Source organism: Eulemur rufifrons, chromosome 18 (assembly GCF_041146395.1).
Source record: "Eulemur rufifrons isolate Redbay chromosome 18, OSU_ERuf_1, whole genome shotgun sequence".
Classification (NCBI taxonomy): Eukaryota; Metazoa; Chordata; class Mammalia; order Primates; family Lemuridae; genus Eulemur; species Eulemur rufifrons.
The window spans coordinates 2,422,353-2,437,926 of NC_091000.1; the positions used below are offsets into that span (position 1 = coordinate 2,422,353).

General features: G+C 41.2%; 1 protein-coding gene across 1 annotated transcript in view; it reads right to left on the reverse strand.

Moving 5' to 3' along the window:
- The window catches only part of SH3RF1 (SH3 domain containing ring finger 1), a 150,117-nt gene that overhangs the window by 131,285 nt on the left and 3,258 nt on the right, over window positions 1–15,574 (reverse strand). The gene's annotated exons all lie outside the window — the stretch shown is intronic.

A 15,574-nucleotide genomic window follows, 5' to 3' on the forward strand; every position in this document is an offset into this window, starting at 1 on the left:
ATTTAACTGAGTTTTACATATCATGTATCTCTGTATATGTACATGTATATATAGCAATGGTCCTATTAGGAAAAGGAAATTCATTTCTGACGTTAATCTTTAGGCTCCAGGCACTCAACAGAATAAACCCACAATACGGTTGTATTATTCTGCAAAGAAAAAAATGGTATCTGAAGGCTAATTTGAATCCACACTACATCATATGAGGAAATATGCTCAAGTCACGACACAGCCAAGATTAATAGGTGTTTCCACCCACTCCTTAAACAGTTTTAGGTACAAAAACAATGTCACTTCTCTTCCCAAGAATATGCTAAGCACAGAAGTTTGCAGAAATGCGTGAAAAGTGTTCCTTTCCATGCTCTCATCATCCGGTGTTCCGGGTAGCTTTACAAGTATGAATACTGAAGTACACCAGTGCTGTCAATTATGAAAGATTTGTATTCATTTCCGAGAGCTAAAAACAGACATGCTGCTATAGTCTGGAATTATGTTGCTCATCTCTTGGTTTAACAAAAAAAAAAAAAAAAAAAAAAAGGCTCATAGCAAGATTATTTTTTAAATCATTCCACATTTATCTTCATAAAACAACAATACAAAGTGAATTGCCAAATAAGCATATATGACACTTTAATTTACTCATCTATAAAAACTCTCAGTTCCAACTTAAACATCTGAGTGATTAACAGTCATTTTCCTATTTGCCATATTTTTTCAACAGTGAGGTTTGCAGAGTAAATAACACTAACACCCATCAAGTAAAATTCATTCACTGATGTATCTGTTAATGTAACAAACTCTTACTGAAAGACTACTATGGACCAGGCAGTGTTCTAGCTGCTGGGGACACAGGAATAAATTTAATCAAAGTCCTGGTCCTCACAGAGCTTACTGCAAGGTGGGGCAGGGTGGGGGTGGAATAAACAAAATATATAATATAATTTTAGAAACATGTAAGTACCACAAAGAAAAATAAAGCAGGGTGAGGCAAGAAGCTTGACAGAGGGGGAGGGGCAGGGCTTTTCTTGAATATGGTGGTCAAAGAAGACCCTTCTAAAGAAGGAACATTTGAGAAGAGACCAAACTGAGGTAAAGGAGTGAGCCATGTTGAAGCCTGGGTAAAATCAGACCTTCCTGCCAGGCAGGACAAAGAACAGGTGCAAAGGTCCCACACCCGGGTGGTTTCATTAACAGCAACAAAGTCTGTACGGCTGGAGCAAAACATTTAGGTTTAGGAGATAGGGTGGAGGAAAAGGCAGGTCTCAGTTGTATTGCTTAAGTCTCATGGGCCATTGTATAAAATAGTTTTGAGCAAGAGTGACTAACTGAGGTGCAAGGACACTACTCTAGGAGACAGGAATGAACCGGAAGATTAGTCAGGAGACTATTTCAACACCTATCACTTAATTTGATATTCTCTAAACGCTTTCACCCTTCAGGTTTTACAGGAGGTGGGGAGCTACTTCTTGAATTCCATTCTATCTAAACAAATTGATGTAAAGACATTTATGCACACTATACCACACATTCCTCTCAGTGATTTTATTCGTCAGAATAATTGAAAACTATTGTTTCAAATAATCTCAGTCAAGCAGCCTTAGAATCACACACAACACAAGATGGCCATCCTCCTCTCTGTTATCATAACTACATGAAAGTCACGTAGGAGTGAATAGATCTTTTGTCCTTAAACAGGCTATCTGGAAAACAGAAGCATACTGTCTTTTATTGTCCATTCACGGTTCACAAAGCCTCTGAGGTTGGCTTTTGTCCTTCCAAAGCTTTTAATGGACAGGTACATTGAAGCCTTATTTTACGGACTGTGAGAAATGGAATGCACTGGGAGCGGCCCACATCTCCCTTTTATGAAAGGAGAAAGATATCAGCAATGCAGAGTGACCTCACCTACAAGGAATGCATCAGTGACACGGAACAAAGGTGGCTTCCTTCGTAAGGAAACACAATCTGTTTCAGAAAACTGATTCATTACTTCTGAATGATTTAGAGCTGCATAGTCTACCATAAACAGCACCACTCTTTAACCTCTATTTATCTTATTAACAAAACTGTGATATCATTCTTTGTTCGAGCATTAAACAAAAGCCTTGCATGTTGATCAATCAAAACTATGTTTTGCTCAGATTACCTTCGATCATATGTGCTTGTGCCAAATAAGTGTATTTATCAGCTGGAGCCAGGAAAGGCCAGACTGTATGCCTGCAAGAGTAAGGGCTCCAGTATGCTGTCCAGAGACTCAAGAACCAGGCAGGATGTGCCAGGTAGAGGCTATTAACTCCAAGTTTCAGGCTGCACTTACGAGGGCGGGCATTTCCACGTTGTAGGACATGCTGAATTTTTTAGCTTATGAAACTTATCATAGCTTCCTTTTTCAAACAGTGATATCAATGCAAAACAAGTTCCTCAAGAACAGAATGAATTCATTCATGGCTAACCTAGATGCAGCAAACAGAACACAGAGTTACTAAAATATTACTTCATCTTTCAAGACTGTAAAACATCTTGTTACATATTTTCCCCCAAGGTAATATGTCAAGAATTTACTTTCTGGAGTCAGATATACATTATTCCGTAGGATCAGCTCTTAAAATGTTTTCATATCCATTTAAAAGTACTACTAAAATTGCTATTATTTTCATCCTAAAGCTACTAATGGTTGCAATTTAATTACTCTCAACTGTACAAATTATATTATCTAGTACGCAGTTGCCAGTAATTAATAATTACATAATTGTCAAATAACACTCAACTGACCAGGAAAATTGAGTTTAATATCAATCTGTAAATTAATTTTTGCTACAATCTATCTTTAACCCACCTACTCTATTTTTTGGCTTAATATTAATATATCACAGCATGTCTGGTAATACTGCCAAGAAATGGTGACCTTTCAGTCTAGGCACAGAGAATAAATATGTGCTGATGGACTGATGCGTTCATAAGCAAAACAAGCTCTTTTTTCATACTTTCTAAATTTCAACATATATCACTGAACATAAGGCACGTTAAATAAATCCTAACAGGGCAACAACCCACAATTACAGACAGGATGGGTGGATTCATGCATGGGGGCAGTTAAACAAAAATAAGCCACTAGCTAGTCGTTAATAATGAGTACCCTCTGCCCAAATACTAGCCTGACACCGCTAACTTGGACAGAGAAAAAAGCCCTGGGGATGGGGAGTAAGGAGCTGAGATATTTACATATCAGGCTAATGTGAAAAATAAACCTGCCTCTCAGTCCAAGAAAAAAAGAAAGTTTGGATCGCAATGAAGGAACTGAAATAAACCTAGCAACACATGAGAATTTACATAATAAATATTCACACAGAATTCCCACTTCTTACAAAGCTCTTCATTCATAGCATACCTAGAAACCACAGCGCGACACATTTCTGAAGTTACCAAGCCTTCCTGACATGTTGCTCCTCGAGACCTGCCATTCTTTTAAAATCTACAATGAAACGGTAAGTAGATCTAGCGTTACTGGTAGCTATCAGATAGCATCATCTCCTGAGAAGTAATCACAACTCAAGGTATTTCCACGCGTCTGTTGGGGTTAAAGAGTTGATGCAATCACAATCACAGAGAACCCAGTCTTGCAGGTATCTGCACCAGCGAGCCTGTGGGCCTCTGTCATGCTTCCCGTCATACTGGCTGGTTTATGGTCTGCGATTGGAAAGGATCCCTTGGGACTAATTTATTCTTCTAACTGCCCTTTTCTTCCTTCTTTCCACTTTATTCCCAAGAATTTTAATTTAATTTTGAATGTGCACGTTGCCTTTCCTGGAACTCATAGTGTGGAGGTGCTGTACTGCTAACCACATACCTGTGCTTCCTACCACCCGCAGGATTACCTACCACAGGAATCGGGACATAGAGGAGCTGCATCAAAACAGAGGCCACTGTCACATGTAACATTTTCACTCCAAAAGTAGATTTGCCAGCACAGAAATCACAAAGTACTTGGGAAAGATCAGCATGACTGCTGGACAGCTAATTCCTACCAGATCTTTTTCATTTTCGTCTACGTCAGAAGGATGTCCTGGGAGATAGGAGATAACAGACCACATACTTTTACTTTTATAAGGCTTTTGATGCAACTCAGTGGAACGTTCTTGCTACTAAACTAGGAAAACAGGATTTCTAGACCACCATGATGGGTGCAGGCTTCGAGGGCCACCCTCCGAGAATGTTGCTCAGGATCCAAAGGCTGTCAAGTTTCACGAGGGTTTACCCAGCCTTTGGGGAATGCTTTCATTGCTGACTTAAACAGTGGAAAAACGGATGTGATTAAGCTCACCAAAAATACATGTGTGGTTAGGTGCTCTCACTTATGAAGATATGGATTCTGGAATGTGAGCAGTCATCTATGAGCCCCTCCAAGAAGTATTTACTGAATTGGACACCTACTACTTTTTCCACAGTAAAGAACAGAAAAAGAAGGTACAGAACACAAGAGCACTCCCTGTTCTCAAGTGCCTTATAACTTGGTGCAAGAGACCAAACTAAAACACAATTAATTAAAGAACAATTAAATACCAAACTGGGGGGAGCGGGGCCTGCAGGGAAGAAAAAAAAAAAAATACCAAACTGGGGCAGAGGATACACAAAATAAGCATAATAAACAAGTTATGTACGTGTTTCAGATCAAGCATTTATTAAAGAAATAGCATTTTGGATTGACATTTTTCAGTTCCTGTTGATGGTTGCAAATTGCTGACACTACGACAAAGAGCACAGAAACAAGAGGCAATTTAATGGGGAAGGCAGTAAAAACTAACCACTCCAACAACAGATGGGGGAAACCTGAATTTATCGAAGTAAAAGAGAAAATCTGAGATCTAGGCAAAGTATGACTCAGCAATGTAGTGAGTTATTTTTAAAGATAGGGAACATCAGGATAAAAAACCAAGCAGCATGCTCGGGAGGGTCACGTGACACCCCTTCCACGACAAAGCCAAGCCCTCCCTGGTCAGAACTTTACACCACACCAAGAGCTCTTCTGGACCTGAACCCAAGCAGGATGAGCAAGAGCTAGAGAGTGTCCAAAGGAGAGTGACTAAAATGATTAAAATGTTAGGAGATAGGTCCTCAGAGGACATGTAAAGGAAACGAGGTTCTTTAGTCCAGATAAAAGACGGCTGGGGAGGGAGGAGGTCAGGGCTGCAGGAAAGCCTGCAAGCCCAGGAAGAAGAGGTACAAGGGAGCACTTCTCCATTAACGATGGGACGAGAGGGATGAGATTAAATTGCAAGGACAAGAATTTATACTTGAGAGAGAAAAAAGAACTTCCTGGCCAGGAAGATTGCAAAGCACTGGCATAAGTTACCAACAAGCTTTTGAATGTCCTTTTCAAGAGACTTTTTTAAAATACAGATGACCATCTTCCTAAACTCTTCACCCAGTGTACTTACCCTACAAAATCAGTGACTACTTTAACTATAAATAAAAGCTCCATCAAAAAAATAAATAAACATTAAAAGTTGAAGCATAGCAAGGCTCTTCACCATTGCTGCATTTCCAAAATTCATCAGAAGGTTATCAGTTATGTGAACGCATTTGTTTATATACGTGACTAGAACCATTTCTGGTTCTAATAGTGGTTCTACTCTATAAAACAGGGCAATCAGGGCCGGGCGCGGTGGATCACGCCTGTAATCCTGGTACTTTGGGAGGCCGAGGTGGGAAGATCACTTGAGGTCAAGAGTTCGAGACCAGCCTGAGCAAGAGCCAGACCCCGTCTCTATTAAAAACAGAAAAAATTAGCTGGGTGTGGTGGCACCTGTAGTCCCAGCTACTCGGGAGGCTGAGGCAGGAGGATTGCTTGAGCCCAGGAGTTGGAGGTTGCAGTGAGCTGTGATGATGCCACTGCACTCTACCCAGGGAGACAGCAAGACTCTGTCTCAAAAAAAAAGGCAATCAGTTGGCCTAATGAGATATAAAAAATAATCAAAACATGGATAAACTAACCAATAACATCTACTTAAGCAAAAAAAATTTAATTTTAATGCTAGAATTTAATTTTAATGCTGAAAGGAAGAGTGAGCAAGGGTGGGAAGAGTAAACAAAAATCAGCCACAAAAGAATAAAACACACCACACACATGCACATGCATTCTCTCCCTCCCCCTCCCTCTCTCCCTTTCACTCTTATCTCATTTGATAGAAAGACAGATAGGTCTATCCAACAGTGGCATTAAAACACCCATGTGAAGGCATAATAATCTTTCCTAACATTAATCTTAAAAAGTTAGGACTACACTACAAAGCGCACCTAGTTTCCCTTATAAAAAGGCTTAGGGATCTACATCTTTTCAACATTATGCTAAAAACAAAACAAAACAACTAAGTCAAAAAACATATTTTTTTCAATTATTTGAGCTATTATTTTCCCCAATCACAAGAAGGGAAGGAGGGGGGGAGAGAGGAAGGAAGGAAGAGAAAGACAGTGGACACAGTCACAGATGGTCTAACACACAACAGTGAATCCACTGGACACCTCGCCACGGGGTAAGAGGACGGGCAGAGACACTGGAGACAATGCTGCTCACCCTCCTTTCACAGATGACGCCCAGACACGCAACCAGGTCACACTGGAGCTAGTGGCAGAACCCAGACTAAGCCACATATTTAGTATCATTTGGAGTCACTGCCTTATCAACCGCTTGATCGGTAAAATTTAATTTGCTTAACAAGGAACAAAATGTCCAACGGCATTAACATTATGATTTTGATTAATTACCACACTACACACACGTGTGCACATACACGCAAAGTTTATTTTACAATATAACTGTGATATGTAATAAAAGTTCTTATTTCCCTAGAAAGAGGGAAAACTCAAAATACCAATGTTTCTTGAGCCTCAACTAGGTCCTGGGCATTTAAGATTCCTCATCTCATGCCATCCTCACAGCCTTGGAAAGCAGCTCTTCATCCTTTTGCAAATGAAGGAATTAGGCTAAGGAAGTACCTTGCCCAAGAGCCACACAGATGACAAGGAACAGAAGTTCTACCTGATGCTAAGCCCCTGCCTTTTCTATCATACAAGACATTTTCTGTCTAGCAGAAACCACAGAGCATACAAAAAGGAGCATTCACAGGAAAAAATCAATTCCTCTGCATTTCCCCTGCAAGTTTTTGAAAAGATTCTGAATTCTTTGGGCATATTCCCTACACTTGATGAAACCTTCCATATCCTGGGCTGCCCTCAGCCAGGGTGACCATGTTGTTCTGCCTGCCCCAGACGGTCCTGATTTACGACTCCTGTTGACTGCAAAATTACCAGCGGCAACTCTTTTCACTCTCAAAAGTATCCCAGTATAGAGGATACACTACATGGTCACCCACCCAAGGCCCTCACTACAGCTTCCCCCATCCACGCTTGTCTGACCCCAAAGCAGCTCAGTTCCTTGCCATTCCTCTCTTTCAGCATAAACACCCTGTCCCTCAGAGCACGGCTTCTCAAGTAGGCAAAGCTGGGAAACGCAATATGGTTAGGATATTCACACGCCTCCAAGGAGGAGAACATCTTAACGTGCAATCTCTATCTGTTGAAATTTCAAGCAGTGTGACTCCTTTATATGAAGATAATATTCAGGAAGAACAGAGGTAGATCATTCTAAGCAGATGAGCCCATCAGGTAAACCAGCCCCACTTGGAGCTGGATCCTATGGTGGCCTCCCTAAACTTCTGCTCTACCTCACCTCTAACTGAACAGATTATCTAATAGTTCTTCTGAACGCTCCCGTGGCAAGCACGGTGTCGGTTTCCAAGAGGATGCTGGAGGCAGACTACTAGTGTCCACAGATGACCGTGAGATCCACATGGCACCTCATGGCACCACGAGGACATCCAGACACCAATCTGAATTAGTTCTAAACGTTCAATATCAGGCCCAGATCAGTGGCTCATGTCTGTAATCCTACCACTTTGGGAGGCCAAGGTGGAAGGATCACTTGAAGCCAGGAGTTCAAGACCAGCCTGAGCAAGAGCAAGACCCCGTCTCTACAAAAAAATAGAAAAATTAGCCAGCATGGTGGTGCACATGTCTGTAGTCCCAGCTACTAGGGAGGCTGAGGTAGGAGATCACTCGAGCTCAGGAGTTTGAGGTTGCTGTGCGCTATGGATACAGTAAGCCACTGCACTCTAGCCTGGGTGACAGAGCAAGACCCTGTCTCAAAATAAAATAAAAATTCAATATCAAAGTTGGCCTTTTGCTAGGGTAATTATTTTTTAAATTTGAGGTCTTCAAAGGAACTCAATGAGGCAAACCTCATTTTATAAAAGAGGAAATTATGGCTTATAGAAAAGATTGGCCTACAATCACAAAGCCAGGACTAGAAACCAGGTCTCATTTTTCCACCATATAGGGGATCCTCAGCTTCCACACCTCATACATTTTCATGGAGATTCAACACTTTTCTGGTGCCAGATTTGTACTTTCTTGGAGCAGCCGACATTTCAAGCTGTCACGTGGTGGGGCCTTTCAACCAATACCTGAGTTTCAGCAACATCACAACAGTGTTAAATCTTCTAATATTCTGGACTTGTTTCATAAAAATAAGTATAAAAGAGAAAATAAAAGTGTTAATACTAGTATAACTACGACAGGAGTGAAAATATTTAGGCCTTCCAAAAATGGCAAAAATATCCTCTTAGACTTCAACTGTCGGGGGAAAAAGTAAAAACATATGAAATGCTGGAAATAATTTATCACCAATTGTGCTTAAAACACAACTTTAATAATGGAAAAAAAACTGAGAGGTTTGTTTTGTTAACAGTGTAACTTTGAATAAGCTGAGCAAATGAAAATTTAGGGTTTGAAATTTAATTTATATATAAATATATTTATATATATAAATTAATTTATATATAAATAAATATATATAAATTAATTTATATATAAATATATATAAATAAATATATATAAATTAATTTATATATAAATATATATAAATTATATATAAATGTATATTAATATTTAATCTGCGTGTTTAATGTTTTAAAGAACTTAAAAATTAAGCAGTCATATAATTAGGAATGTAAGAATATTTTTAACTCTACAAGAATTGAATCTTCTTGTAACGTATCTAATGTTCAACCCTCAAACACCAGTGCTCACACTTCCAGGAACCTTCTACAAATGCCAGGGCTATGTGTATCCCACACCGACATTCTCACTCTATTGCTAGTGTATTATTTCTGTGGGTACCTCACATAAATTAACACTAGACATGAGGCATCCTACGGCAAACTCTCATGTCCTTTCTATACAATTCTTCATTGCTTAGGACCACTCAGTACCTTTTAAAATAATGAAAATTCACTCCTGTGAATTCATTCCTGAATTATAAACAGTGAAAAGGCAGTGTTTCAAAGGATTTTTTTTTTTCTGGCAAAAAAATACTTTAGTGAATTTATTTCCTCAGGCTAACAGAAAAACATTCAGGCCTGACAGTCCTTGCCTTTCTGCACTATATTTAATGTAACTTAAAGATTCATTTGCACATCCTCCTACTGCTCACTTTTTTCGCGTTTCGCAACACAAATAATCTACTTAACTGTTACTGTCAGCCGTCTGAAATGGCACCTCCATTCCCTTCCCAACTACCCCGAAAGAGCCACTCACACATCTATCTTTAAAATGGCTGTGTTTACAGCCACCCATATGCCACCATTCATGAAGCAACTGCTACCGTCCTCGTGACGAGGCATTGGCAGGCACAGCCACGAGGAAGGATTGCAGAGCCACAAATAGGGTGCCTGGGGCTCTGAATTTTTCTTTTTAAGGTTATTACTTTCAGAAGAAACTAAAAAAATTTTTTAAAGGAGCAGAGATATACATACCCCTCATGATAAAAGCTTTGGGAGCGTGACGGAGCCCTCCTGGCAAAGCTGTCTCCAGGCATATTTCCATGCTAAGCACACCTCACTATACTACGCTGCTATGCAAACATGGCTTGCTGCTACCTGCATTCCTCGCTCTCCGTACTACGTTGCCACGTGTTAAAATTTCCCTCCCAAGTGTACTTCACTGTACTGTGGGTGCTAGGCTGCTATACCACTGTGGATCCGTATGGAGAACCCTGCCACGGGAACCAGAGGCCACCACTCCTGACCTCCAAACCACACTCCTCCCATATACTAAGCTGAGGAAGATCTGGCCTCCTGGGCCACTGTCATTTGTAAGGGAGTTTATTTGTCCCCTTTCTGTCAAGAAAAAAAAAGGAAAGGAAAGGAAAGGAAAACCCACAGGTAGCAAGGACAGTGTCCTCTCCGGTTACGACAGAGAAAAGCCTCCCCTGACAAAAGCAGCACGAGAACCTGGGGAAAACGCAGGAGGGCAAGGAAGCACCTGGGACCAGGCGGATCTAGGGTTGAATCCCATCTCCATCACTTACTCACTAGAACTCGGGCAAGTTATTTAAAGTCTTCCAGCCATCCTTCCTACACCCCTGAAATGAGAATGATAATACATAATACCTTCTTACAGGTCAACGTGAGTAGCTATGGAAAACTATCCAAGTTATATCATTAGTTTGAGAAAACCTCAAATTGCAGAATAACATGTACCATATGATCCCATTTCTATTAATTTTTTTTCTGAAAGAAAATACCAAAAGAAAGCTCTTCACAGTGTTCACCCTGGGGATTAGGAACACAGAGGTGGAGAGATTTTCTTCTTTTCTATTAAATTTCTTACCATGAGTATTACTTTTAATTTTTAAAATAGAAAAAACATACTATAGCCATTTAAAAAGAATGAAACATAACTCAATGAGAGGTACATTCATAATATGTGCACTTTTCTACATGTATATGTCAATAAAGAGCTTTTTTAAAAAGTGAGGCAAATTTATGTGCTCAGACATGAAAAGATTTCACAGATAAATGAACTATCAAACCGCTGAATATGCAGTCTGAAACGCTATTAATGCAAAAAAACTATGCATACACATATAAATGTATATGAAAAGATCTGCAAGGATATATACACACTTAATAACATATTTTTCTGTATTGGATTTTTAACAACCAGAATGTTTTACATACTCATTTTGAAATTTACATTCTTTTTCATTCTTTAAATAATAATACTTCACCCCCACAGAGGGCTGTTGTGAGATTTACGTGAGTATGGTTACATGATACTTTACGTGATATAAAAAGGAATCATTAAGCATTTACTTTTTAAATTACCGATTAGTGTGCACCACAGACTGCCTTCCCATCCCTGCCTTCCACCCCATTCTAGATCCCATCCCTGAGCTCACCAAGGAACCTGACTCAGGAATAAAAAAGGTCAGGGATGGGGCAGACAGGAGGCCTGGAGCAAGAGTCAAGGATGAAATGATGAATAAAATAAGAGGCTAAGAATGTCTGCAACATTGTTTAGCCAAGAAAAACCCCAAAACTCCCACCTTTTCTATTTTAGTCATGCTGAAATATATCAAAACATCTCCCTGGTCCAAACTACCACGTTAAATGTCCTGCTTAGGTCCAGTATGTGACTACAGATCCCAACCCCCATCTCTGCAACTCCTGACAGTCGGTGTTTGTACTGAACTGTCCACTCCACGGGGCATGTCCTGACCACTCTAATCCACGCCTGGTCTACCCTTTCACCATGCACTTGATCCAAGGACCACAAACCCGAACACCACCATGAACTTCATCACAGAGACTTATTCTGTATCTTATCCCACCGCTTGGCGCTTCCCTATAGGCTGCCTTATTTGCTGTTTCTTGTGTGTCTTACCAATGTAAACTTCTTGGACAGAAACATGCACGAATGCCATCTTTGTCCTAGTAGAGATTCTGGCACACACCTGAGCGTGAAAGCAGCTCTCCACAGGTACTCACTCTCTGACTAGATGTCACAGACGGCCGGCGGTGCAGTTCACAGCTGGCAACAGCTTTCTGCACCCCACCTGACCAACTCAGCTGTCTTGCCTTTCTCCCCGCTGTCCTTCAGTTCTGCTGTCCTTCAATTCTCTCCCCACTGCCTTTCCTCTGAGTAATGCCTCAGGCACCACTAAGTCCTGCAAAGCACCTTCTCCAGACTCCTGTTACAGAAGAATCCAGCTTGCTAGGGATAAGAAAATAGTAGTAGTTCTCTCCCCTCCTGATACTTCCTTCCCTCTACCCCAGACCTTTCTGTGTTTCTGGTATACGATCACATAAACCTCAACTTTCCTACAACATTATGAAACTATGGCAGGTGGTTTGTGCAGGTGAGGGTGGGGAGGGACTGAACAACCTCTCAAGGGTCCACCTCAGTACGCACAGAAGGCTGGACCGCCGCCAGTCTGTGGGGAAACCAGCGCTGAAGGGATTGGCAGTGGACTCAGAGGTCACTCAGGGGTCTGACCCTTAGGACATGCCCATGGTCAGTTAGTGGTCTGCTCGGGCTCCCGTAACAAAGCACACAGCCTGAGTGGCTTAAACAACAGAAATGTATTTCCTCACAGTTCTGGAGGCTGGAAGTCCAAGATCAAGGTGTTGGCAGGGTTGATTTCTTCTGAAGGCCTCTCTCCTTGGTTGGTAGGTGGCTATCTTCTCCATGTGTCTTCACATGGTCTTCCCTGTGTCTCTCTCTGTACTAACCCTCTCTTCTTACAAGGACACCAATCATATTGGACTAAGGCCCACACATGTGACCTCATTTTACCTTAACCACATCTTAAAAGGCCTTATCCCCAAATAGAGTCACATTCTGAGGTACCAGGAGTTAGGACTTCAACACAGGGATTTGAGAGAAACAATTCAGCCCTAACAGCCAGCAATAGGGAAAGGGAGAGAAAGAAGGTGTGATGGTGACTATGAAGAAATGAAAGCATACCCGGCATTTGCAGAAGAAACTGTGTGTCCCCCGTAGCTAGAGAGCACTTACGATCTATATCCCACATCTGGCCCTTAACCCCACATGGCCCCTGTGGGGGTCTCTGATGCCTTCTACACCTGCACACTGGGGCTCTGTCTTATGTCACCTTCCTTGTGCCTTGCTTGGTTCACGCTCACCTTCTGACGGCTCTTCCTAGGACCATGCCCCTGGCTGCTGTAAGTCCTGGACTTCAGAATGTTCTTTCCCTCTGGCTCCTTCCCCTGCCCAGCCCCCATTCACCTAATTAGTATCATTTCACCCTTAAGATCTCAGCTCAGTTCGAGACCAGCCTGAGCAAGAGCGAGACCCCACCTCTACTAAAAATAGAAAGAAATTATATGGACAGCTAAAAATATATATAGAAAAAATTAGCCGGGCATGGTGGCGCATGCCTGTAGTCCCAGCTACTCGGGAGGCTGAGACAGGAGGATCGCTTGAGCTCAGGAGTTTGAGGTTGCTGTGAGCTAGGCTGACGCAACGGCACTCACTCTAGCCTGGGCAACAGAGTGAGACTCTGTCTCAAAAAAAAAAAAAAAAAAAAAAAGATCTCAGCTCAAATGCCTCTTCCTCAAGGAAGATTTTGAAGACCACACACACAGTTTACCCTCACCCTAGATATCCTTCTACCCTCTCCCCAAATTCTCTGTTGTAGAACTTAGTTGATTGCCTACTTGCACAGCTACTATGTTATAGATGTGTCTGTCCCACGAAACCGACCGAGCATTCAAGCTCCGCCTCTGTAGCGGGTTTGCCCACGATCACCTATCACTTAGCAGCAGCCGGTATGGTGCCTGGCACCTGGCAAATGCTTAAGAAATTCTCGGTAAATAAAGCAAAGAATAAATGAAGTATAAATTAGTGTAAATCTGGGGTCATGTGATCTGTTTTTGATGACTAAATTCACTTTGAGGTGACAGCAGCATGCAATCATTAAGTAATGATGTCTAAATAAACAGACACGCACAGGTGTTAAGAGATCTTGAACCAACGGAACTACACATAGAAAGCAGAAATTTACTCCACTAGGTCACAATTCTATGGAACTACTCACACACGTTTTCCATATCTTATTCTTACATACACGCACGTGTGTATTTTATCTCCTCGGCTACACTCTGCAGTCCACTGACAGTATCTGCAGCGCCCTCTCCCAGTGGCTCATCCTGCCAATTGGCTTTGGCCTAAAACCAGGAGGAATTCTTAGAGGCGAAGACCTGGCGGATTCCCACGGTGACTCCAATCCCACACTCTTTCATTTTCTCCTCCATATTAGGCAGGAAACACTAAAATTCTGGGAACAAGATGTGTGTCACACATTGGAAATGTTCAAATCTGCTGATAACATTCATTCCACCTCGGCTAAATGCATGAGGAAGCCACATGGTCACAATCCAATGGAACACAGAACTGAACTAATAAACTGAAGCAGCTTTCCGCATGTTATCACTTTCAGCTTCGCACAACATGTGGAAACAGACTTATTGCACTGCTTGGTCATGTCAGAACACATAAGGGAGGTAGATGCACCTTTGGGATTTATTTTATAGTCACTCACATCAGGGAAGTGTCCGAGGGAGGGCATTACAATCTCCATGTGGCTGTATGTTACAGAGTCCTCACTTTTACAAGGAGTATTTTCTAGAGATAGATGTATTTATCTTTCTGGCACTTGAACTATATATATGGCCCTGGTTGTTCTGAATACTTGAAAGCAAAAGGTACTCGTAACTGCTAATAAGAAACTTTTTTTTTTTAAGAGACAGGGTCTCACTATGTTGCCCAGGCTGGCCTCCAATTCCCGGGCTCAAATGATCTTCCTGCCTCAGCCTCCCAGGTAGCTGGAACTATAAGCATGCATCACTGTGCCTGGCTTAGGAAACTATTTTAGACCAGAAAAAAGGCTGTTCTTTTTATAAGTGTTACATCATTTACATCAACTCAGACTACTAAATAGTTTTGGTGTTGTCCTCCACCCTCCCCCAGCTCCTGCTTTAGCCACCTCGATTATTTTATCCATGTTATAAGGCTCAAGTCAGTTGAGCTTCTTGGCAAGTAATTATTCTCATGCTAAAGAAGAAACATGAAGTAAATTAGGAAAACCATATAAACCAGAAAAATAATACTGACATAATCAAAATCTCCAAATAATTTACCTAAGAAAAGTAAAGTTCACCTTTAGGAGCTTAGCAGTTCCGATAAATGAGAATTCAGGTAACTGGCATTACACAGTCAACTCTACTTTCAAAGGACATGAAGTGGAATGCTTGAGTTTATCCTTAAATTCCTTTCATCAGTATTCAAACATTCAATGCATTCCTCACAACAGGTAAGGCAACTGTCTCAATAACTAAGACACAGAATTCCTAGTCATAGCCAGAAGCTATGCCTTCACTAGTCTAATTAACAGGGAAACAAAACCTCTCCAAAGATGCAAATCTATCCCTTTATTAAGCTAAGCAGACCTGGGTCAGGTGTCTCAGAAATTATCAACTTGACCACTGGTTCTGAAGTTAAAATAGTCATAAGTCCATATACACTAATCAAGGAACCAGCCAACTCCACAAAATAAAAGCAATCTAAGACAAGTGTTGTAAGCACATCAATTTCACAACATGTGGGCTCCGAATAAAGAAAGAAAACCTCCCTAACCCAAAGTTCTATCTTAGAA